This window comes from Dipodomys spectabilis, unplaced genomic scaffold (genome assembly GCF_019054845.1).
Source record: "Dipodomys spectabilis isolate Male_0828 unplaced genomic scaffold, ASM1905484v1 ptg000637l, whole genome shotgun sequence".
In the NCBI taxonomy this organism is placed as follows: domain Eukaryota; kingdom Metazoa; phylum Chordata; class Mammalia; order Rodentia; family Heteromyidae; genus Dipodomys; species Dipodomys spectabilis.
Window position 1 is genome coordinate 215,365 of NW_024871314.1, and position 26,018 is coordinate 241,382.

The window sequence follows — 26,018 nt, forward strand, 5'->3', positions numbered from 1 at the left end:
CGCCCTCTGAGGCAGCTCCGCCCCCTGGCCCGCCTGCCCCGCCATCTTGGGCGCTGACTGCACCCCCTGACGCACCGACTCTGCCCTCTGAGGCGCTGACTCCACCCCCTGGGGCGGCGCCGGGGGCGGCGCTGCGTGTGGTGCTGGGCGGCAGCTTCCGGCTGCGCTGCCCCACCTCCACGCTTCCGGTGTCCTGGCGCCTGCCCGGGGGGCTGGTGCTGCGTGGGCCGCAGAGGCATGGCCGCTTCACGTTGGGCGCCGACGGCAGCCTGGAGGTGCGCGCCGCCTCCGAGCGCGACCGCGGCGCCTACGTCTGCCACGCCCACCCCGGGGCGCCGCCCAGACACGACCCCCGTGTGCCAGAGACCCGGATGTTCAGCTTCATTCCCGCCACTAGGCCGCTGGGTGCCATGGCAGGGCAACGGACTGAGGAGACCCTGATGTGGGGCTTCATTCCCGCCGGTAGGCCGCAGCGTTCGGTTGCCGGGCAACCAAGTGAAGATACCAGGACATTGGGCTCCACCGCAGCCTCTAGGCCTCTGTGTTCGGTTGCCAGGCAACAGACCGAGAAGACCCGGATGTGGGGCTTCATTCCTGCCTTTAGGCCGCTGGGTTCGGTTGCCGGGAAAGCGCGTGAGACCCGGATGTCCGGCTCCAGCAAGACTCCTGGGCCCCAGCCGGAAGATGACCGGATGTGGGGCTCCAAACCTGCATGTGCTGTACAGAAGCTGCAGTCCGACCAGAGGCCACGGAGAGGCTAGGACCCGGATGTGGACTGGGAGGGACCCGGATGTGGACTGGGAAAGACCCAGATGTCACCTATCTCTGGGTCCACTGAGGGGCCAGGACCCAGATGTGAACTGGGAGAAACCCGGATGTCACCTATCTCCGGGTCCACTGAGGGGCCAGGACCCGGATGTGGACTAGAAGGGACCCGGATGTCACTTTCTTCCATGTCCACTGACCCGGATGTGGCATGGAGAAACCGGATGTCACTTTCCTCCAGATGCACTGATGGGTCAGGATCCGGATGTGGACTAGGAGGGACCCGGATGTCACCTTCCTTCATGTCCACTGAGGGGCCAGTACACGGATGTGGACTGGGAGGGACCCGGATGTCTCCCTCATTCATGTCCACTGACCCAGATGTGGCCTGGGGAACCCGGATGTCACTTATCTCCAGGTCCACTGAAGGGCCAGGACCCGGATGTGGACTGGGGGACCCGGATGTCACCCTCCTCCGTGTCCACTCTCCCGGATGTGGCGTCAGGGACCCAGATGTCACTTATCTCCAGGTCCACTGAGGGGCCAGGACCCGGATGTGGACTGGTGGACCCGGATGTCACCTATCTCCAGGTCCACTGAGGGGCCAGGACCCGGATGTTGCATGGGGAACCCGGATGTTATGTAAGTCCGCGTCCATTAACCCAGATGTGGACTGTGGCAGGGACCCAGATATGTGCTGGGCAGGACCCGGATATCACATCCACAGGCCTGGCTGTGGCGTGTGGAGTCCCGGATGTCATGCTCCTCTCCTTCCACTGACAGGGTCTAGGACCCAGATGTGGTGTGGGGATCCCGGATGTCAGGTCCCTCCACATCCACTGAGGGTCCAGGACCAAGATGTGGAATAGGAACTACCCAGATGTTAGGGACCTCCAGGTCCATGAACCTGGATGTGGGGTGAGTACCCAGATGTTAGGGACCTCCAGGTCCATGAACCTGGATGTGGGGTGAGTACCCAGATGTTAGGGACCTCCAGGTCCGTGAACCCGTATGTGGGGTCGGTACCCAGATGTTAGGGATCTCCAGGTACGGGAACCCAGATGTGGAGGCAAGTACCAGGATGTTACTTAACTCCAGGTCCACTGGCAGGCGCCAGGACCCGGATGTGAGGGGTTTGGACCCGGATGTGAGGGTTGGGACCCAGATGTGAGGGGTTGAGACCCAGATGTGAGAGGTGGAACCCAGATGTGGGCGGAGCGGGCACTCCACACCTTGGCCCCGGGCTCCAGCTGCGCTTTGGCCGTTGGGGTCCTTTCCCAGACTCGGAGGCAATAAAGCAGCCATGCTGCTTCTGGATGGAATTCTTCCTCACTTCCGCCCCCCAGCGCAGGCCAAGCCCTCCTGAGTCCCTCACTTCCTCCCCAGCCCAGGCCACACCCTCCTGAGCTCTGGCACGCCCTACTGAGCACAGACCACGCCCCCTGGTCACAGGCCACGCTCCCTGACGGTCCTGACTCTTATTGCAGCCCTCCATGTAGTTCTCGAGGTTTCCCTCCTCCCCTTCCTCCTGCCTCTGCCAGGCCTGGCAATTTCTTGGCGCCCAGCCCAGCAACTCCAGGCTTTTCCCTTTCTTCCCTGCCTTCCCCTTCAGCACCACATCCTGTTCCTTTCCAAGGAACAAGGGGACTTTTATTTTGGAGGGGGGTTGTGGAGTTCTGGCTGATGGAGTGACGTGGACATTTGACCCCTGCGAGCTTCCTGGCTGGCAGGGAGAGCAGCAGGCCCAGGCGCTGATGGCAGAGAACTGTGGATGTGAGTTCGTCCTCTGGGGAACACGGGGAGAGGTGTGGGGACCCGGGGTGGGGGGGCTTCGATTGCTTTTTGGAGCCCCCCCGGATGTCCCACCATGTCCTGGGGTGGGGGCTGCAGGGCCCTGCCACAAGCCTGGAAAGACAAGGTGAGGGGCTGATGTACTGGTGGGGGCAACAGCAGCCTGGCCCTGGGGTGGCCGGATGTTCCTCAGCTCTTCCCCACTTCCTGCTTCCGGCCTTCTCTTCCAGGAAACGGGGAGCATCATGGGAAGGATGCGATCCTGGGCGCCATGTTGGTCAGGAGAGGGCCTGGAGGGAGGGGGAGTCCTCCCATCCCTCCTCCCATCCACCCATCCATCCATCCACCCATCCATCCACCCATCCATCCACCCACCCATCCACCCAACCATCCATCCACCCACCCATCCATCCATCCATCCACCCATCCACCTATTCATCCACCCATCCATCCACCCATCCATCCATCCATCCATCCACCCATCCACCTATTCATCCATCCATCCATCCATCCACCCACCCATCCATCCATCCACCCATCCATCCATTCATCCATCCACCCACCCATCCATCCATACACCCACCCACCCATCCATCCATCCACCCATCCATCCATCCACCCACCCATCCATCCATCCACCCATCCACCCATCCATCCATCTACCCATCCACCCATCCATCCATCCACTCATCCACCCATCCATCCACCCATCCACCCATCCATCCATCCACCCATCCATTCACCCATCCATCCATCCATCCATCCATCCACCCATCCACCCATCCACCTATCCATCCAACCATCCATCCATCCACCCATCCATTCACCCATCCATCCATCCATCCACCCATCCACCTATCCATCCATCCATCCACCCATCCATCCACCCATCCACCCCTCCTCCTCCTCTCTCTCCTCCTCAGGTCGCACAGCAGCTGCGCAGCCCCACCCCTCGCCTTCCTCCTCCTCCTCCTCCCCCCTGGCCCCTGCGCAGGCCCCGCCCCCTCGCGCCCCAACTTCCTGCTGCTCTTGGCCGACGACCTGGGCCTGGGCGACCTGGGCAGCTTCGGGAACCGCAGCCTGCGGTGAGCAGAGGGGGAGGCCCGGATGTAGGGCCTTAGTTACCCGGATGTGGGAGCTCAGATCCCTGGATGTTCCACCAGGAGAACTGTATAGACATCTAGTAACTCAGTTCCCCGGATGTTGGATGTTAGTATGGTGGATGTTGGATATCAAATCCCCGGATGTTGGATCTTAGTGCCCCGGATGTTGGATATCAGGTCCCCGGATGTTACATGTTAGTACCCCGGATTTGAAGACCAGGTCCCCGGATGTTGGAGACCAGGTCCCCGGATGTTGGATCTTAATGCCCCGGGTGTTGGATATCAGGTCCCCGGATGTTAAATCTTAATACCCCCGATGTGGGAAATCAGGTTCCCGGATGTTGGACTTCAGTTCCCTGGATGTTGGATGTTAGTACCCCGGATGTTGGAGACTAGGTCCCCGGATGTTGGATGTTAGTGCCCTGGATGTTGGATATCAGGTCCCTGGATGTTAAATCTTAGTACCCCGGATGTGGGAGATTATGTCCCCAGATATTGGACTTCAGTGCCCCAGATGTAGGAGCTCAGGTCCCCAGATGTTGGAGGTTAGTGCTCTGAATGTGGGAGCTCAGGTCCCCGGATGTTAGCTATTAGTACCCTGGATGTTGTAGCTCAGTGCCCCGGATGTTGGATCTTATTCCTCTGGATGTAGGAGCCCAGGTGCCTGGATGTTAGATGTTAGTGTCCTGGATGTTGGATATCAGATCCTCGGATGTTGGATATCAGATCCTCGGATGTGGGATGTTAGTGCCCTGGATGTTGAAGGACAGGTCCACGGATGTTAGATCTTAATGCCCCGGATGTGGGAAATCAGGTTCCCGGATGTTAGATGTTAGTGCTCCGGATGTTGGAGATCAGGTCCCCGATGTTGGAGATCAGGTCCCCGGATGTTGAATCTTACTGCCCTGGATGTTGGATATCAGGTCCCCGGATGTTACATGTTAGTACCCCAGATGTTAGAGCTCAGTTCCCCGGATGTTCCACCAGGAGAACTGTATAGACATCTAGTGGACCTCAGGTCCCCGGATGTTGGATGTTAGGTCCCCGGATGTTGGAGTTCAATTCCCAGGATGTTAGATCTCAGTTCCCTGAATGTTGAAGATCAGGTCCCCAGATGTTGGATATCAGATCCCTGGATGTGGGATGTTAGTGCCCCGGATGTTGGAGATCAGGTCCTCGGATGTTAAATCTTAGTATAACCCAGATGTGGGAAATCAGGTTCCCAGATGTTAGATGTTAGTACCCCAGATGTTAGAGATCAGGCCCCCGGATGTTGGATATCAGATCCCTGGATGTTGGATCTTAGTGTCCCAGATGTTGGAGACCAGGTACCCAGATGTTTGAGCTCAGGTCCCAGAGGTTGGATCTTAGTTGTCCGGATGTAGGCCCTCAGGTCCCCGGATGTTGGGCCTTAGATCCCCGGATGTAGGAGTCCAGTCCACAGATATAGATCTTAGTACCCTGGATGTGGGATCTCAGGGCCCCAGATGTTGGACCTTAGATCCCAGGATGTTGGACCTCAGGTCCCCAGATGTTGGATCTTAGTATCCCGGATGTGGGATCTCAAGTCCCCGGATGTTGGATCTTAGATCCCCGGATGTGGGACCTCAGGGCCCTGGATGTTGGAGTTCAGCTCCTGGGATGTTGTGCATTAGATCCCCGGATGTTAGACCCCAGGTCCCCGTATGTTCTAGGCTGTGACTCAGTTTTCCTCTCCCCCCACAGCACCCCGCACCTGGACGGCCTGGCCCGGGACGGCGTGCGGCTGACCCAGCACCTGGCGGCAGCGTCCGTCTGCAGCCCGAGCCGTGCGGCCTTCCTGACGGGACGCTACCCTGTGCGCCTGGGTCGGTATGGGGGGGTGGGACATTTGGGGAATGGAGGGGGCGGTGGGGGGGAGGTGGGGGCGGGACATCCGGGGATCTGAGAGCCAACATCCGGGGTACTAAGATCCAACATCCATGGACCTGATATCCAACATCTGGGGATCTGAGACCCAACATCGGGGATCTAAAGCCTAACATCCGGGGAACTGAGCACCAACATCCAGGGCACTGAGCTCTAACATCCAGGGACTTCATCTCTGACATCCAGTTACTAAGATCCAACATCCGGGGATCTGAGCACCAACATCCGGGGCACTGAACTCTAACATCTGGGGACCTTATCTCTAACATCCATTGTACTAAGATCCAACATCCGGGGATCTGAGGCCTAACATTCTGGGAACTGAACTCCAACATCCGAGGACCTGACATCCACCATCCGGGGTACTAAGATCCAACATCCGGGAACCTAAGCCCCAACATCCAGGGAACAGAGCTCCAACATCTGGGGATCTGAGGGCCAACATACTCGAATCTGAGCTCCAATATCTGGGGTTGTAAGATCCAACATCCAGGGAACTGAGCTACAACATCTGGGTAACTGAAGTCCAACATCTGGGGTCCTGATATCCACCATACAGGGCACTGAACTCCATCATCCGGGGATCTGAGGGCCAACATCCGGGATACTAACATCAAACATCCGGGGACCTGAGGTCCAACATCCAGGGAACTGAGGCTCAACATCTAGGGCACTGAGGTCCATCAGAGGGAGGGGAGGACTACTCTGAGGATCTCAGGTTCAAATTCCTGAGACTCTGGGACTTCCCCCCTGAAACGCCAGGAAACCGGAAGTGATGCCATATTGGTTTCCCCCGGGGGCTCACAGGGCTGGGGTCCTTTCCACCCCGGGTGCGCAGGTCCCAGGCTATCCCAGACACAGCAGGCCTTCCCCCTGAAGGTGCTAGATACCCCCTCCTGACCCGGGACGCCATCATCACTGACCTAGGGTCCTTCTCCTCTCTCTTGGAAGGCATGGTGACCACCAACGGGGCGCGCGTGCTGCAGTGGGCAGCCGTGTCGGGCGGGCTGCCCACCTCCGAGATCACCTTCGCCAAGATCCTGCAGGAGCAGGGATATGCCACCGGCCTCATAGGTAAGAAAGAAGTCATCCATCCACCCATCCATCTATCCACCCATCCCCCATCCATCCACCCATCCATCCATCCATCCACCCATCCATCCATCCATCCATCCATCCACCCATCCACCCATCCATCCATCCATCCACCCATCCACCCATCCATCCATCCATCCACTCATCTATCCATCCATCCACCCATCCACCTATTCATCCATCCATCCATCCATCCACCCACCCATTCCCCTATTCATCCATCCATCCATCCATCCACCCACCCATCCACCCACCCAACCATCCACCCACCCATCCATCCACCCATCCATCCACCCATCCATTCACTCATCCATCCATCTCTTCCCCTCCAGGCAAATGGCACCTGGGCCTCAACTGTGAGTCCCCCACTGACCACTGCCACCACCCCCTGAACCACGGGTTTGACTCCTTCTTCGGGGTCCCCTTCACCCTGATGGGGGACTGCCTGCAAGCGGAGCCCTCGGAGAAGCGAGCGCGTCTGCAAGGGCCCCTGGACCTGGGGGCTCAGCTGCTGCTGCTTTCCCTGCTCTGCCTGGCCGCTGGGAAGGTCACTGGCCTGCTGGGCCTGCGCTGGGTGCCCTGGGTGCTGGGCCCCGGATGTGGGGCCTTGCTCCTGGCCTGCACCTCCCGCCTCCTGGGTATCTTCATCGTCCATGCTGACTGCTTCCTGATGAGGGATCACCAGGTCGTCCAGCAGCCTCTGAGGTTTGAGGCCAGCGCGGGGCTCTTCTTGCGGGAGGCTGAGGCCTTCATCCACAGGTCAGCCTGGGGTCGGGGAGGGGGACCAATTCCATCTACTAGATCTCTATAGTCAACTGGTAGACCTTAGATCCCTGGATGTACATCCAGTAGATCTCTATAGACATCTGGTAGACCTCAGGTCCCCGGATGTTCCATCTAGTAGATCTGTAGAGACATCTGGTAAACCTCAGATCAGACCATGATCGATTATTGGTAGTATTGATCAGATCATGATCGATTATTGGTAATAACTGATCAGATGATGTTCGATTATTGGTAATAACTGATCAGCTCATGTTCAATTATTGGTATTATCGATCAGATGATGTTCGATTATTGGTATTATCGATCACATCACAATCGAATATTGGTATTATTGATCAGATCCTGTTCGATTATTAGTAATATCTGATCAGCTCATGTTCTATTATTGGTCATATCGATCAGATGTTTGATTATTGGTAATAACTGATCAGATCTGTTTGATTATTGGTAATAACTGATCGGATCACGATTTTGGTATTTTTGATCAGATCACTATTGATTATTGGTATTATCGATCAGATCATGATCGATTATTGGTATTATCGATCAGATCAGGATCGATTATTGGTAATATCTGATCAGATCAGGATCAATTATCGATCATCTGATCGATTATTGGCAATACCTGATCAGGTCGGTTATCAGTGAGGTTATTGATGGTGGGGGCGGGGTCTGACGTGGATCCGCAGGCACCAGGCCCGCCCCTTCCTCCTCCTCGTCTCCTTCCTCCACGTCCACGTCCCGCTGGTCACCTCACTTGCCTTCCGGGGCCGCAGCGCACACGGCGCCTAGGGCGACAACGTGGAGGAGCTTGACTGGATGGTGGGTGAGTGCGGGGGGGCAGGAACTGAGGCATGGTGCGTGGGATGGGGGAAACAGAGGCACGGGGGTGGGGTGAGCAGGATAGGGAAACTGAGGCATGGGGACGGGGTGAGCGGGATGGGGAAACTGAGGCACAGGGGTGGGGTGAGTGGGTTGGGGGAAACTGAGGCACAGAGATGGGGTGAGCGGGATGGGGGAAACTGAGGCATGGGAACGGGGTCAATGGGTTGGGGTAAACTGAGGCACGGTGCATTTGGGTAAACTGAGGCACGGGGACGGGGTCAGTGTGTTGGGGATAAACTGAGGCATGGGGTTTGGGTAAACTGAGGCATGGTGCATTTGGGTAAACTGAGTCACTGGGCATGTTGGGGGTAAACTGAGGCACGGTGCACTTGGGTAAACTGAGGCACGGTGCATGTTGGGTAAACTGAAGCACGGTGCATGTTCAGGGTGAACTGAGGCACGGTGCATTTGGGTAAACTGAGGTACGGTGGATGTGGGTAAACTGAGGCCCGAGTATAGGGGTAAACTGAGGCACGGTGCATGTTGGGTAAACTGAGTCACTGGGTATTGGGGTAAACTGAGGCACGGTGTATTTGGGTAAACTGAGGCATGGTGCATGTTGGGTAAACTGAGTCACTGGGCATGTTGGGTAAACTGAGACATGGTGTATGCTGGGTAAACTGAGGCACGGGGACGAGGTGAGTGGGTTGAGTAAACTGAGGCACCGGGATGGGAGTAAACTGAGGCACGGGGACGGGGTCAGCGGGTTGGGGTAAACTGAGGCACGGTGCATTTGGGTAAACAGGCACGGTGCACTTGGGTAAACTGAGGCCCAAATATAGGGGTAAACTGAGGCACGGTGCATGTTTAGGGTAAACTGAGGCACGGTGCACTTGGGTAAACTGAGGCAAAGTGCATTTGGGTAAACTGAGGCACAGTGCATGTTGGGGGTAAACTGAGGCACAGTGCATTTGGGTAAACTGAGGCCCGGTGAGCGTTGGGGGTAAACTGAGGCACGGTGGGTGCCTGTTGGGTAAACTAAGTCACTGGGCATTGAGGATAAACTGAAGCACGATGGAAATTTGTAAACTGAGTCATGATGCATGTTGGGTAAACTGAGGCACGGTGGATGCTGGGGGTAAACTGAGGCACGGACCCATTTTCCCCCCCCCCCCCGCAGGGCGACTGCTGGCAGCGCTGGACGGTGCGGGGCTGGGGCGCCACACCCTCGTCTACTTCACGTCGGACCACGGTGCCTCACTGGAGGCCCGGGCTGGGGGCACCCGCCTCGGGGGTTCCAACGGCGTGCACCGAGGCGAGGGGGAAACTGAGGCAGGGTGGGCGGGGCCTCCCACGCAGCCCGACCCCGCCCCTTGACCTTTGCCCTCCGCCCCCCCCTTGCAGGTGGCAAAGGCATGGGCGGCTGGGAGGGCGGCATCCGGGTCCCTGGGCTGGTGCGCTGGCCCGGGACCCTGCCCGCAGGGCGCCTGGTGCCTGAGCCCACCAGCCTCATGGACCTGTTCCCCACCGTGGTGCGCCTGGCCGGGGGCTGGGTTCCGGCGGACAGGTAGGAGTTCGCCTGCCTGGGTCCCCACGGGGTGGAGGAGAAGGGGGGTCATCCGGGGCCTCGGGGATCCCGAGGGGGGGAGGCTGAGGCCTGCACATCCGGGTCTCTGGTTGCTCAGAAGCCTGCACATCTGGGTCTTTGAGGGCTCAGACCTGCACATCCGGGTCTCTGGGGGCTCAGGAGCCTTTACATCCGGGTAACTAAGGGCTCAGGCCTGCAAATCTGGACCTCTGAGCACTCAGAAGCCTGGACATCTGGTTCTCTGAGGACTCAGGCCTTCATATCCGGGTCTCTAAGGCATCAGGGCTGCACATCCAGGTCTCTGAGTACCTAGGCCCAGGTCTCAGGCCTGGACATCCGGGTCTCTGAGGGCTCAGGCCTGCACATCTGGGTCTCTGAGGGCTCAGGCCTGCACATCCGGGACTCTGGGATCTCAGGCCTGCACATCCGGGTCTCTGGGGGCTCAGAAGCATGGACATCCGGGTCTCTGAGCGCTCAGAAGCTTGGATATCTGGGTCTCTGAGGCCTCAGGCCTGCACATCCAGGTCTCTAAGACCAGAGGCCTGGGTCTTAGACCTGCACATCCGGGTCTCTGGGGGCTCAGAAACCTGGACATCTGGGTCTCTGGGATTTCTGGCCTGCACATCCGGGCCTCTGAGCGCTCAGAAGACTGCACATCCGGGTCTCTGAGTGTTCAGGAGCCTGGACATCCGGGTCTTGAAGGCCTCAGAAGCCTGCACATCCAGGTCTCTGAGGGCTCAGAAGCCTGCACATCCGGGTCTCTAAAGGCTCAAGCCTTGACATCCAGGTCTCTGGGATCTCTGGCCTGCACATCCGGGTTTCTGGGGGCTCTGGCCTGCACATCCGGGTCTCTGAGTGCCCAGAAGCCTGCACATCCGGGTCCCGCAGGGAGGTGGACGGCCGGGACCTGATGCCCGCGCTGCTGGGGACGGCGCAGGCCGCAGGCCACGACTTCCTGCTGCACTACTGCGAGGCCCGGCTGCACGCCGTGCGCTGGTTCGACCGCCCAAGTGAGTGCCTCGACCTCAGTTGGGCCCTGGGGCGGAGGAGGGAGCTGCATGCATGCGCTCAGGGACCCGGATGCAAGGCCTGGGGGTGGGAGACCCGGATGTGGGAATCCCGGGATGTGAGGACCTGGATGGAAGTCATGAGATGGGAATCCCCGGATGTGAAGTCCCCGATGGGAATTCCCGGATGTGAGGTACTGGATGAGAATCCCTGGATGTGAGGCCCTGGATGTGAGATCCCGGATGTGAGGCCTCGGATGGGAATCCCCGGATGTGAGGCCCCGGATGTGAGGTCCCAAATGGGAATCCCTGGATGTGAGGTCCCAGATGAGAATCCCCGGATGTGAGTCCCCGGATGTGAGGTCCCACATGTGAATGCCCGGATGTGGCCCCCCCGGATGTGAATCCCCAGATGTGAAGCCCCAGATGTGAATCCCCAGATGTGAAGCCCCAGATGTAAGGTTCTGGATGTGAGGTTCCGGATGTGAATTCCCAGATGTGAGGTCCCAGATGAGAATCCCCGGATGTGAGGCCATGGATGTGAGTCCCCGGATGTGAGGTCCCACATGTGAATGCACGGATGTGGGGCCCCGGATGTGAATCCCCAGATGTGAAGCCCCAGATGTGAATCCCCGGATGTGAAGCCCCGGATGTAAGGTTCTGGATGTGAGGTCCCGGATGTGAATTCCCGGAAGTGAGGTCCTAGATGGGAATCCCCGGATGTGAATACCCAGATGTGAAGTCCTGGATGGGAATCCCCAGATGTAAGGTCTTGCATGTGAATGCCCGGATGTGAATCCCTGGATGTGATGTCCTGGATGTGAATTCCCGGATGGGAATCCCCGGATGTGAGGCCCTGGATGTTACTCCCCCACCCCCCGCAGGCCACACGGTGTGGAAGCTGCACTTCGCCACTCCACGCTTCGACCCGCCGGGCTCGGGCACCTGCCTCGGTTTCCCTGCCCGCGCCTGCTCGGGGCGGCGAATGACCCGCCACTGGCGGCCACTGCTCTTTGACCTGACGGCGGACCCAGGGGAGACTCGCCCGCTGCAGGGCCCGATGGCGACGCGCAGGCGCGTGGAGGCCGCAGTGGCCCGGATGCTGCGCATGCGCCGCCCCCTCGCGGCCCCGCCCCTCGCCCCTGCACACAACACCTGGAGCCCGCGCCTGCAGCCCTGCTGCTCGCCCGGACCGCTCTGTGCCTGCGACCACCTGATCCCCGACCTCTGACCCCGACCTGACCCCAACCACCAACTTCCCTGGGGCTATGGCAGATCCTGGCCTGCGCCTCTCACATCCGGGGACTCACATCCGGGTATTAAACATCTGGGTATACTCAAATACAGAAATTCCCACATCCGGGGATTCCCACATACAGACTCTCACATCCAGGGATTCCTACATCCGGGGATTCCTACATCCGGGGATTCTCACATCCGGGGATTCTCACTTCTGGTGACACATCCGGGGATTCCCGGGGATGTATTTACACATCTGGGGAATCCTACATCAGGGGACTTTTACACCCGGGGATTCTCACAACCAGAGACTCTCACATCCGGGGACTTTTACATCCGAGGATTCTCACATCCAGAGACTCTCACATCCGGGGATTCCTACATACAGACTCTCACATCCAGAGATTCTCACATCCGGGGAGTCTCACATCCGGAAATTCTCACATCCAGAGATTCTCCCATCCAGAGATTCCCACATCCGGGGATTCACATATCTGGGGATTCCCATATCCGGGGATTCCCACATCCGGGGATTCTCAGACCAGGGAATTCCCACATCTGGGGAAATCTCACACCCGGGGATTCCCACATCTGGGGATTCTCGCATCCAGGGATTCTCACATCTGGGGATTCCCACAGCCGGGGATTCTCACATCCGGGGATTCCCACATCTAGAGATTCCTACATCCGGGGATTGTCACATCCAGGGACTTTTACATCCAGAGACTTTCACATGCGGGGATTCTCACATCTGGGGAACTCTTACATCCGGGGATTTTCACATTCAGAGAGTCTCACATCTGGGGATTCTCAGACCCAGGGATTCCCACATCCGGGGACTCTCACATCCTGAGCCTCTCATCCTGGACCTCCACCTTGGTCCTCCCATCCGGGGCCTTTTCCCAGCCTCCCATCCGGGGCCCTCTCACATCCGGGCCTATGTCCTCTAACTTCTCACACAATAAAACCTCGTGAGCACCGCACCGCACGGCAGGGTCAGGGGTCACCGGGGTCAGAAGCCGGGCACTGGTCCTGCCTTCCATTTCAGGTCATTTCCGGTTGATGCTAGGATACAGGGCTGGTCCCCCCTTCCATTTCAGGCCACTTCTGGTCGTTGCTAGGGTATAGGACTAGTCTCACCTTCCATTTCAGGTCATTTCCAGTCATTGCTAGGGTATAGGACTACTCCCACCTTCCACTTCAGGTCATTTCCGGTCATTGCTAAGGTATAGGACTAGTCCCACTTTCCATTTCAGGCCACTTCTGGTCATTGCTAGGGTATAGGACTGGTCCCGCCTTCCATTTCAGAACATTTCCGGTCGTAATACAGGGCTGGTCCCACCTTCCATTTCAGGTCATTTCCGGTGGTTGCTAGGGTATTGGACTAGTCCCGCCTTCCATTTCAGGCCATTTCCGGTGGTTGCTAGGGTATTGGACTAATCCAACCTTCCATTTCAGACCATTTCCAGTGGGTTGCTAGGACAAACCAACAATACTGAAGAGAACTGCCACTCTTCCTTCCATTCTCCTCTGCTTCCTGCAGAAGAACTACTGTTCCAGTATGATCACACACCATGAATCTATGGTTTCGTTTAGTTCCTCTTTCTTCCTGAGGAACAATGGGAGATGCTGATAAGAGGACAAAGTCCTTCCCTTTGGATAGTTGGACAATAAGATCACAAATTCTATCTCAAATAAGAGACAGGATTGGAGGAGAGTTGTTAGCAGGATACCTACCACTATTTGCAGAATATGATGCTGTGTGCAGGCCTAAAAATAACATTCACAGATTACAAAGAAAGTTTTTTCAAGAGAAAGGGTTCAGAGCCCTTCCATAATAAAACAACAGTACGCAGGTCTTCAATTCAATTTTACACTGGGGAATTCCAGCTTGAATCCTTATCTACAGACTTGGACAGTTCATCTAACAATCATTCATCATTTTGGATGACATGGACAATACCCATTGTTCATGTAGGTGTTTTAGTACTTTAAATATTGGAGAAAAAAGTCTAGGATGTGTCAAAAATAAGGTTTTCCTTTTTGGTCGAAGATTTACCTTTTTAGACTACAACTCACATAATATTTAAAGGAAGGATGGATATGGGAGGAAATCTTGCAGTTCTTTGTTTTATTCAAGTTTACTTATTGAATCTTTCAGTTGCTGAACCTGGCTTAATTTGTGAGGTATACACACACATACACACAAACACACACACATGCACATATATATATATATATATGTCGGGTCTTCATCTGTCCCACGAAAGAGGGACGGAGTCCGAGGAAAGGTAAGTGCGGCCTCTCGCCCGTTCCCCATCCTCCCTCAGCCCTGGAGACAATCAGACGCAGCGGGGAGTTGTCAAGCAGGAAAACTCGTTTATTAACACAGAGCAAGCCATTTTTAAAGCAATAAAGAGTGGGTGGCATGGCAGGGAAGGAAGAGGAACAAGTCACTGTCAAGGTCACACCCTATCATGCATCTAAGCTTCCACGGGCTGTTTACACACTGAACATAAAGCAAATTGGGCTCTGCCCACTCAACTCCCTCTCAGCACCATCTTTGCTGCCCATGTGCTCTACAGATTCCCCCCTTTTTGTTTTAATGCAGACCCACCTCCCAGTTAGTTGTCCTTTTCCCTACACTGTAAAGGTTATTTTAGCAGGATTACTTTGGTAAGGATAGCATTGGCTACGCAAGGGGTTCAAGGCAAGTCTGGGGGGCGAGATTCGCCAGATAAGGACAGGGAGGGCCCTTTTTCATGATCTAAGTGCCCGTCTCAGTTACCTCACATTCCCACCTAGCACAGTAATAAACAGTCCGAAATGTCCGAAGCAGTTCAATTAATTCCTGGGCATATATAAAAGTCAGTATCTCGTAAGGTCATCCTCTTCAGAATATGGGAGCAGCCTGGGTATGGGGAGTTCCACACATGTGACATGGTACATCCTCGTGGGACCCCACACTCAGGCCATTCTACTATAGTCCAGAAAAACAAGGAAAATTTAAAACAAATTCTGCAGACATAGCAAAGCAATCCTGGGCAACTGGTGTCTTTTAAGTAAGACAGTTCCTTGTATGTGCCTTTAAGCCAGCACAGGGGTCAAAATGACCTTTGAGCTTTACTGTCAGCTCCCAAAGGCTCCCAACATCTCCCCAGTCTTTGTTTAAAGAAGTGAACCCACCTGTCTTAGGTTGGGTGGACCGCCTTGTCTGCCTTACCCGTCATTGGGAACTTCTTCAAAGCAAAGTTGAAGGCCCTGTCTTAGGTTGGTCAGACTGACACCCCCTCTTATCCATCTCTGGCTGCGATTCCTCTTGGGGAAAGTTATTCACTTGGAGCTTGATCTTATGTAACTGGCTGGCTAAGCTCATAAGAGTTTTGCAAGGAAGTCATAGAAAAACCATCAGCAAAAGAATTACCAGGCCAAAAATATGTCATTAGCAGTCCTTTTACATTAGTCAAGGATGGGATAGCAGTCTTTGCCACTTCAGAGTCCAGAGGCAGGGCTTGTTCTAATCCAGCTATTTGCCTGTGGGGTTGAAAAAGATCTAAACTGGAAGCATAACAAAAGGTGGTTGTTTAGCAATAAGTAAGCATGGATTCAACAATGCTGCTATATGAGCAATTAGTAAAAGAACAATTAGAGCAGGTAACATTAAAATAATTAGCTCCTACAGAAATATTAAACAGTCCATACATAATGACATAGGGCGGTGATCAAAATGAAGGTCAGGTCACCAGGTCGAAGGGACAGCTTCTCTTGTGGTGCTATTGATGATTTCTGCATTGCCAGGGCTGATCATTGCCCAGGTCACCCATTGAGGTTGATGCAGATTCCGTAGGTCCACTGCCAAGACTGAGAGGGTCAGGACAGCCAACAGCTGGAGTATCAACATCTGCAATTGTTAGAGAACACAAGAGCTTCTCAAGAGCTGGTTGCCCTTGGGGATGGTTAGTAGTTATCTTTCTGGCTTTTCTCTTTTAAACACAAGCCTCCGCCACCAAAGCCATTTTTCTTTCCTTGTTGGTTAGCTTATCCTTAGGCATCCTACTTTATAGAGGAGATGGGTAAAAACTTAAGGTTCCTGGCAGGGATCCAAATGGGGGCTGTCTCCCCAATGGGAAAAATGAATCCAAATCCCCTGCCCATAGTAACTAGGGGGTCAGGTCTTCTCCATTTTTGTGTCAGGTGGTCCTTCCACCTGACTTTCACTTGGGGCTTAGAGTTTAGTTGTCCCCAGTGCTTCTAAAATCTGGATTCAGTTGCCCCTTTTGAAAAATTTAAAATGTTAACGGTAAACAAAACTATCTGTAACTGTATATGGGGGCTAACTCCCCTTTTTTGTTTTAATAATTGCTCCTTAAGACATTGGTGATTTCTTTCTATAATTGCTTGGCCTTGGGGATTATAAGGAATTCCTGTAGTATTTAATGTGCCATTTGTCAAAAAACTTTGACATTGCTTTACTAACAAAACAGGGTCCATTATGGGTTTCAACTTGTGCTGGTAGACCCAAGGTGGCAAAGCATTGAAGAAAATGTGCTTATGAATGTTTAGTTCTTTCTCCTGTATATGAGGTGGCCCACTATGCTCCTGAGTAGAATCTATAGAGACAAAGATATATTTAAACTTACCAAAAACTAGGAAATGAGTAACATCCGTTTGCCAGAGGATGTTAGGTTTAAGACCTCTGGGATTTACCTCTGGTGGTTGTAATGGGGGTACTTTTAAGAAGGGCTGGCATGTTTTACATGTAATATCCTTTTGAGGTCCTTTACAGGAATCTGAGATCTATGCTGAAGACCTCTCCAATTGATGTGGGTTAAATCATGCAAACAGGTAGCCTCTTGTAACTTTAATACTTGAAGGCAAGTAGCTAACTGGTCCGCCCAATTATTGCCTAGGGATAAAAACCCAGGAAGTTTTGAATGCCCTCTCAAATGCTGAATATGAATAGGGGCTCCCTGCCCTTCTAATAGGCCTTTAAGGGTAACCATACAAGGGGAAATAGGGTTTTCATCCAGCTTAATATGTGCCTGGGGAATATGAGGAAACAAGTTAATCATATATAGGCTATCAAAATACAAATTAAAGGGTTTTTGAATGTCCTGAAGAGCCATAATTATGGTCTGCATTTCTTTATATTGTGCTGACCCTTGACAAGGTTGAAATCTTTGTTGGCTCGGGGTCTTTTGTTGCTCCTCAAAGGCTGCATACGCAGAGCCTGCTTTACCTCCATCAGTAAAAACATGGAGGGCTGCAAGTTTAGGTTTGGTCAATGGTCACTGCTCCACCCAGATAGGGCTTCTGGGTTTTCCACCTAATGGGAGGTACTCGGGGGACAGTGGCCTTTAGGATTGGGGGTGCACTGAATGGGTCCCCTATGTTCTTCTCTGTAATTATGAAAGTTAAAAAAATCCTTTTCCTTAACTCCCTCTAGATCCTGTTTAAGCCTTTGTACTTCTTCTCCATCCAGGATATCATCATAGGCTGCTCAATGGTCTGTAGTGACCACGACTTCCATTTGTCTTAGCATGTCTTGCCCTAGTAAATTGGCAGTGAGGTTTTTTGCCACTAAAGGGCATATCTTTCCCTGTTCTCTATCTGGGCTAGTCCATTTCATAAGGGTGACCGTCTCTTTGGACTGGGAGTTGCCCCTTACCCCCCAATATCGGAGGCCCATGTGCAAGCTTAAAGTCCAAGGGTACTTCCTCCTCCCTGAGTATGGTTTGATCTGCCCCCGTGTCAATTAAACAGTGAAACCTCTTTCTGCCTATGAGAATACTCATTTTAGGGTGGATTCCTTCCATCAGGGGGACGGTCCAATGGACCTGGGTCACCCAGCCACGAGGCTGCCTGGGCCTCACAGCAGAGGGGGTTCCTTCTTGAGTTAACGGGGCTAGAGGATGCCCCTCCCCTAGTTTAAATGCTTCCCATTTACAAAAAATTTGGATTGATAATCCTTTTTCCAATGGTAGCCCTTTCTGCACCTGGGGGAGGGTGTAGAGGGCGGTTTGGACCACCCAGGCCGGTTGGCGGAGGGATTGTTGTGAATAGTCCCTCTTAAAGTGTCCCTCCTGTCCACATTTAAAACCAGTCCCTCTCCCCATTGGTCCTGGAGTTCCTGGGCCCCGGGCTGCCAGTGCCTGGGTAATAGCCTCAGTCATAGCAGATGTCTGAACCTGTAAAGCTAAAGCTAATGATTGGGACTGGTCCTGTTGCATTACCCCATCCTGTGAGGCCACCCATCTGCTCAGGGAACTCTCTCTCTCAATCCCTTACAGGCCATGCTGTGGTCTACATTCATCCCTTCCCAGACTAGCAGCTTTATAAACTGATCTCGGAGGTTTCCTGCTGGCAGCTTGTGGTTAATACTCTGTTGGAGTTGGTCTACAAACTCAGCTAGAGGCTCACCCGGTTTTTGTCTCACTCCTGCTATGGGGGACTCAGTAGGCCCATCATCCAGTTTGTACCAAGCAGCAAGTCCTGCCTGCCTCACCTGGTCACAGTATGGGCCAGGTATTGTGGCCTGTTGGATGCCAGTGTAGTACCCTTCCCCCATCCCTGTTAACATGGCATAAGTAATAGGTATCATGGGTTATGCTCTGCTCTCACTCTGCATTCCTCCTTAAAGAAAGCAACACCATTTAATAAACTGAGAACTAGTAAGGATAGCTTTGGCCACATCTAGTCAGTCCTTAGGGACACATGGGTGAAAAGCATTGTCCTGTAATAGGGTCTGGGCCCAAGGAGAATTTGGGCCATACTCCGCCACCGCCTTATGGAGCTCTTTAAGATCCTTAGCTTCCCATGGATAGCATTCTAAGGGCTTATAAGCTCCTGGTGCCAGAGTGACCGGATACGCTTAGGGAAGTGAATCCAGTGGCCTAGGGTCCAGGCTTTCGGGTGGCCCTTTCCTTCCAGGGTAGGCCTCCGAGTAGGTTACTTCCCCAGCCCTCGGCCCCTCCATGGAAGGTTGGTAGGGGTCCGGGTCTTGCAGATCCCTCTCGCAGGTCACGTACCTCCTCTCCAATCAGGGGAATAGGGAGGGGGCCTAGGACCATCAGGGGCACCTGAATCAGAGGGGGTAACCTTCACCCTTGTTTTGACTTCCACTGTGCATGTTTCAGTGCGTTCTCCGTCGAATTTGACTCATTCCTTTTCCTTCTCACTTCCCAAGTCCTAATCTTCCTTTACTCCTTTTAAGCCTAATGTTGCCTCCTCCTCCTACTTCTGTGAGATAGTATTACCCATACTAAGGGTTTCGCTTACCCTGAGAGACCACTTAGCCTTGGCCGGTGGTATCTTTTCCTTTCGTGCCCCACTTTGGGCACCAGATGTCGGGTCTTCGTCCGTCCCATGAAAGATGGACAGGGTGTGAGGAAAGGTAAGTGCGGCGGCTCACCCATTCCTCAGCCTCCCTCAGCCCAGGAGACAATCAGACACAGTGGGGAGTCAAGCAGGAAAACTCGTTTATTAACACAGAGCAAGCCATTTTTAAAGCAAAAAAGAGTGGGTGGCATGGCAGGGAAGGAAGAGAAACCAATCATTGTCAAGGTCACACCCTATCATGCACCTAAGCTTCCATGGGCTGTTTACACACTGAACATAAAGCAAATTGGGCTCTGCCTACTCAACTCCCTCTCAGCACCATCTTTGCTTCCCATGTGCTCTACAGTAAATCGGGCTCTGCCCACTCTACTCCCTCTCAGCGCCATCTTTGCTGCCCACATGCTCTACACACACACACACACACACACACATATCTATATATATACATACATAGTATGTATATATTTCACAAATATATTACATATTAAATATATCATACAATATTATATATGTAAAAAATACACAATTTTGGAGATGGTATGTCATGGAATTCTCTGCCTTTGCTTTAAGACAACATTCTCCTCATCTCAGCTTCCTAAGAATCTAGGATTATAGACTGGGGCTAGGCAAAAAAGATTTCCTTTTAAATGCTACCGAGAGCCTGTCTTTAACTTCCAAGAAACACTAGAAACTTGAAGATAATAGAATGACGAAATGAAATAGAACACTTCACTCACTGGAAAACTTTCAAAATTTATTTTAGACAAAAATTAGGGTCAGTGTTTAGATCTATCCTTGAAAAAATTAATAAAATATTAAAGACAGGTATAGATCCCAGTTGGAAGTGTGGAAGTAAGAAGAAGGCCCATAAGTTCAAGACCTAGTACTGGTCCATATCCATACATTTAATGAAAATTAATTTTGTAGGCCAGAACTTGTTTTTTTTTTTAATCTTTTGTGTTCAGAGGAATGTCTGCATTATGTGTAAACAGACTGCTCTACAAAGTATCTTTCTGGGTCATACAGTAGTTATTACATGGCTCTATGTAGACATTCAGCTTTCTAATGATTTTTTCTACATAAATCAATTAATGTTAATTAAGTGTCATGAAGAATGTCAAACCTCCATTTTTGTGCCCATCTCCATCCTTGTTCTCCTTATTGTCCAGCAGTTTGTGTCAGTCAGCATAACTGAAGCTGGCACATGGAACAGACATGGACTCGATGGATCCTGGCTGTGATATGGTCCCAAATATAGCAAATACCAGAATCAATGAGATCCAAACAGCTGTCCAAGTTCCTAGTTGTATGAATGTCCTCGACTTCCAATGGTCTCACCTGTCTCTGCCAGAAGCCTGTTAATGGCCTGTCACCATCAAAGCTCACACTGAAGTTTAACTTCTCAATGTAACAGTGTCAGGAGGTAGAACATTTAATAGAGGATTCTGTCATAAATGGGTTAATGCCATCCCATTAACTCTCAAGGGACTAACATGATCACTGTTAGCAGTTGTAAAAAAACACCCTAAGCCCTTACTCACTCTCATTCTAGAACATGCCATGATTCCAAGATCCTACATGATGTGATGGACCTAGGGGCCTTGTCCCTTGCACTACTATGCTATTTAGAGTTTCCAGCCACCACTATTGTGAGTGAAATAGACCTCTTATTCTGTATGAAGTATACAGCTTCTGGATTTTGTTAAATCATGACAAAATGGACCGAGATGCTATATTTTATTGTCTTTTCCATAGAACTGAGGATAAAACTGAGGGCCTTTCACTTACTAGGCCGATATTTTACCACTGGAGCCCTCCAAGGCTCCAACCTTTTTCTCTTTTACAGTTTGCTTTTCATATAGGGTCTTGTGCTAGCTTCACTCAAGACAGCCTCAGAACCCAATCCTCCTATACCTCTGCCTCTCAGTAGCTGGGATTATGGGCCTGTGACACCATACTTTGCCACTTAAGAAGGCACTATTCTTTTGGGGAAAGATGATACAGACCACTGAGTTCCGTGTGTGTGGTGTGTATGTGTGTGTGTTCATGGAAATTGGTCATGGTGATTTATTTAGTACTGAGAGTGAATCTTCCTGGATGATCTGTATTCTTAATTCCTTTCACTCAGAAAAATTGCTTCTCTGGGTCTAGTGAGTCACAGCTGTAATCCTAGCTCCTCAGAATGCTGATATTTGAGGATCATATTTTGAAGCCAGGTGAACCAGGAAAAGTCCATGACACTCTTATCTTCATTTAAACACCAAAAAGTCACAAGTGGAACCGTGGCTTAAGTAATAGAGTACTAGCCTTAAGGAAGAAAAATAGGAATAACAACTGAGTTCTGATCAAGTTTCAGGACCAGCACCCAAACAAAATCTCCAGATAACAATGGGCTATTACAATGAGCTCTTGTGTTATTGCAAGACACAATGAGATATACAAGTCGTTATGTAGAAAAATGAATTTTACAACTTTGGTGAGGGAGAGGGGGGTGGAGGAATCGGTGGAGGGGGTGGGGGGAGGCTGGGAAGGGATAGGAAGGGGAAGGAGGAGGCTACAATGCTTGATAAGAAATGTACTCATTATCTTTACCATGTAATTGTAACTCCTCTGTACAGTATTTTCACAATAAAAAAAAGAAAAAATGACACAATTATACTTAATGAATTATCTCTACAGGAGAGTTGCACTAAAAAATTCTAGTATTACTTCATAAGGTATGTTCTTTCTGGATCATCTTTTTGCCCCATTGTTTCTCTGAGAATGATGTCTTGATTTTGAAATAGAGGAGAAAAATTCAGTGATGAATTTGGCCTCTGGATCCCTCCCTCATCCATTATTGACATGTTCTCTCTTTTTATTTTTTGGCAGTCCTGGGGCATAAACTAAGGGCCTGGGCACTATCACTGAGCTTCTTTTTTGCTCAAGGCTAGCACCCTCTCATTTGAGCCACAACACCACTTCTGGCTTTTGCTCTTTATATGGTACTGAGTAATCGAATCCTGGGCTTCATGCATGCTAGGCAAGCACTGTACCACTAAACCACATTCCCACATGTTCTCTTTAAAAAATATTTCTAACCTGTTTATTTCTGTCCCATCTCTGAAGCCACTGCCAGTGCTCTTGAATCTATTTGTTTCACTCCTAACTGCCTTTCATTCACTGTAACGCAAATTATTTTCTACTCCATCGAAAGAATTATCTTTCATTTTCTTAAACTGCACACTTGATAAGCTAAAATCAAACAACAACTCAATATTTCCAGTGTTTGAAATTGAGGACACTTAGATTAATAAATAGCTAATAATGAATTGCTAATAATCTACCGAAGTCAATGCACAAAAACCCAGATGCTAGGGAAGTCTTTTATTTTCCGCTAACCCCACAATATGCTCTGGTAGATAACAAATTTAAAGTCTACAGATGTAATTAGTTCCCACAAGAGGTGCTTATGAGTTACTTCCAAGGAGTAAGTGAAAGTAAGACCTATCTAGAAGTCAGTAACACAGAGTGAATGAAACAGTAAGTAGGGTATGTTTGTCAAGGAAGTATGGGGGTATCTGGGAGCTGACAACTGGCTGTATGATAGGTGTCCAGACAGCAGAAACCACAATCTTACAGCTAGAGGACCTAAACCCTACCAGGCATCCTTTAAGTTTGGAAGAGGTCCACACATTTCATGAGAGACTATAGCCTGGTGGCCTCCTGCTAGAAACTGAGCAACTGCTACAAAAAAAGCCACACCCAAACTACTAGCCCAAACTTGTAGCCTACAATAGTTGATTTTCAGTGAGCAAACATTAAATTTCTGGTAACTTGCCACACAACATGACAAAAACATCACTCAGAATGCTGGTGGCTCACACCTGTAATCCCAGCTACATAGGAGTCTGAGATCTGAGGATCTAGATTCAAAGGGATTTCAAGCAGCAATGTCTGTGATACTCATATAGAAAAAAAACCCTGGAAATTGGTATGGCACAATACCCTAAGTTGAAGACCAAGTATCAACACACAAACACACACACACACACACACACAAATTAAAAAATGAAAACATTTGTTGAAAACAACCTGGTATTTTCTTTGCTGTGTGTAAAACTCTAACATGTCTTAAACTTTTCCTTGTGCTTGAAGAAATTTATTAAAATTCTATAACTACACAACGACACAAATGTGTTGACCACACACTTTTTTATATATCATATTGCAATTTTTACTGCAAACAGAGGACTTTTCCTACTAATTTAATCTAATTATTGGTAGAAACTGAATCTCATATCTTGGTATTTCTCACAATACCTTAGTTGCAATTAAATATAATGTTCTTAATTAATCAAAAGGAAAAACTTACGCTATATCTAAGGGACATTCCTTTCTGTCATTTTTCCTACAAATGAAATTATTTGATTGCAGCACTTAAAAAATCTTTTATGCCAAATTAGTACAAGATTCTGATTAAAACTGAAAATTTTGAAGTGCTTTCAATTTCTGCCTCATTTAGATAAAGTACTTAAAGATGTCTTTGGTTTTCCATAAAGATATCGTATCCAAAAATTCATCCATACTGTAGAAATAAGTTAACTATAGGCTACCTATAAATTCACATAGATGTTTCTCAATTCACTAGAGCAAAAACAATAAATTCTGACCTACATCTATAAATATCCCATGAAAATATCTAGAACATTCCATTTTTCTCAGAACAATGAAGGCTGCTAACAAACTCATTAATAGTAAGAGAAGAAAAAAGAGCAAGTTTGTGATGGCTGACATTTTACAAAACCCTTATTCGCATATGGGTATACACACAAAGCCATGCAATGTTCAGGTTTGCCTGGCAAGAAAAAGAACTCACCCCACAGAGAGAGAAAGACAATTGGGAGGAAGAAGATAGACTGAAGAATTACCTGAATGCATATCTTTCCATGTTTCCATCCATTTGTTCATGGAGTTTTCCTGGTGCCCCATTGCTCACTAAGTCAGACCTCAGTCATCCAGCGGAATCACTGGCACCCAGGACTCAGGTAACCTCATTAATCTGCTCTCCCTGTGCAAAAATCACCAAATAAATGAAAAAGAAAACAAAGTGTATTTCAGGGTCACATAAAAAAGAACCCTCTCCCCCCCACACACAAAGAACCATATGCTTTGGGGAGAAAGAAAATCTGTGTGTGTGTGTGTGTGTGTGTGTGTGGTTTGTGTGTTGGTAGAGGTACTTAAACCCAGGACTTGGGAACTATCCTTTAGGTGCTACCCCTTTAGCTTCTTTGCTCAAGGCCAGTGCTCTGCCACTTGAACAACACTTCACTTTTTAGTCAGGAAGACAAGAGTATCGTAATGTTTCCTACCCAGGCTGGCTTTGAACCTTGATCCTTAGATCTCAGCCTCCCAGTAGCCAGAATTACAGGCATGATCCATTAATGACTGGCATTTGTGACAGACCAATGTATTGACTTCAACCCCAATACCAGCACAAAAACCAAAAGCAAAACCAAACTTTATAGCATATAAATATTCTGAAAGCATATTAAACAAATATAATGAAATGTGGAGATCTTGGTGAAGGATATCAGAGAATGACTATCATTATTAGCTTTTCTGGCTTTAAAAAACCTAAAATTACTTTCATAAAAGTAAAATAACTACAGAAACACCTAGTACCAAGGTGTATGTTTCAAATAAAACACCTGTTGAGAACAAACTGAAAATGCAGAAGAAAACTAAGAATTTTAGAATTAAGTGATTGCTACACAAAAAATATACCTGATCATCTGTACCTTCCAACTCTTTCAAATAGGCTACAGTAATGACACAAAAACTATTCTTCTTCTCATTACTTATTTAAAAAACAGGTCTACTTTATTCTCTTTAGGAATACTTTGAATATTTGATTCATTTTTCCCAAAATGTGACTAAAGAAACTCAGTCTTTCAACAACTCCAAATTTTTTATCTTAGTATTTAAATAATTATGTCATGCATCTTCTTTGGGTTGGGGGTATCAGAACAACTTTTAACTTGTTCTTTTACCTTTGCTGTTGGGTAGGTGTATTTTCATAAAAGAGAACAGGGAAACACTCAGTAGATCATCTGATTTAAATGTAAGTGGCTAAAGCTAACAGCACAACTATGTTTATTGCAGCATTATTTACCATAGCTAAGATATGGAACCAACCCAGTTGCCCCTCAGTAGATGAATTGATCAAGACAATGTGATATGCATGCATATATATCTACATATAATGGAATTCTATGCCTCCATCAGAAATACTGATATTGCCCCATTTGTTAGGAAATTTAGTGTATACATAAGGAACCCACTCTCATTGCAGTATGATTTTCTCTCCTTTATACCATTCAACCTTGTTAATTGCATGTAAGATAACATTCTTGTGACAAACAGTAGATTATGTCACTGGTGTAAATCTTTAAAACACAAACTGGTTAAGACACAGAAAGGTAAGCAATTTCTTTTTTTTTTTTTAATTTAATTTAATTTTATTTGTGAACATACTGTACAGAGGGGTTACAATTACATGGGCAGGATAATGCATACATTTCTTTTTTTTTT

At 50.1% G+C, this 26,018-nt stretch overlaps 1 pseudogene; it reads left to right on the plus strand.

Annotated features, from left to right (window-relative positions):
- The first annotated feature begins 2,458 nt into the window (after positions 1-2,458).
- Positions 2,459-12,099, plus strand: LOC122101179 (annotated as a pseudogene).
- Positions 12,100-26,018: the final 13,919 nt, after the last annotated feature.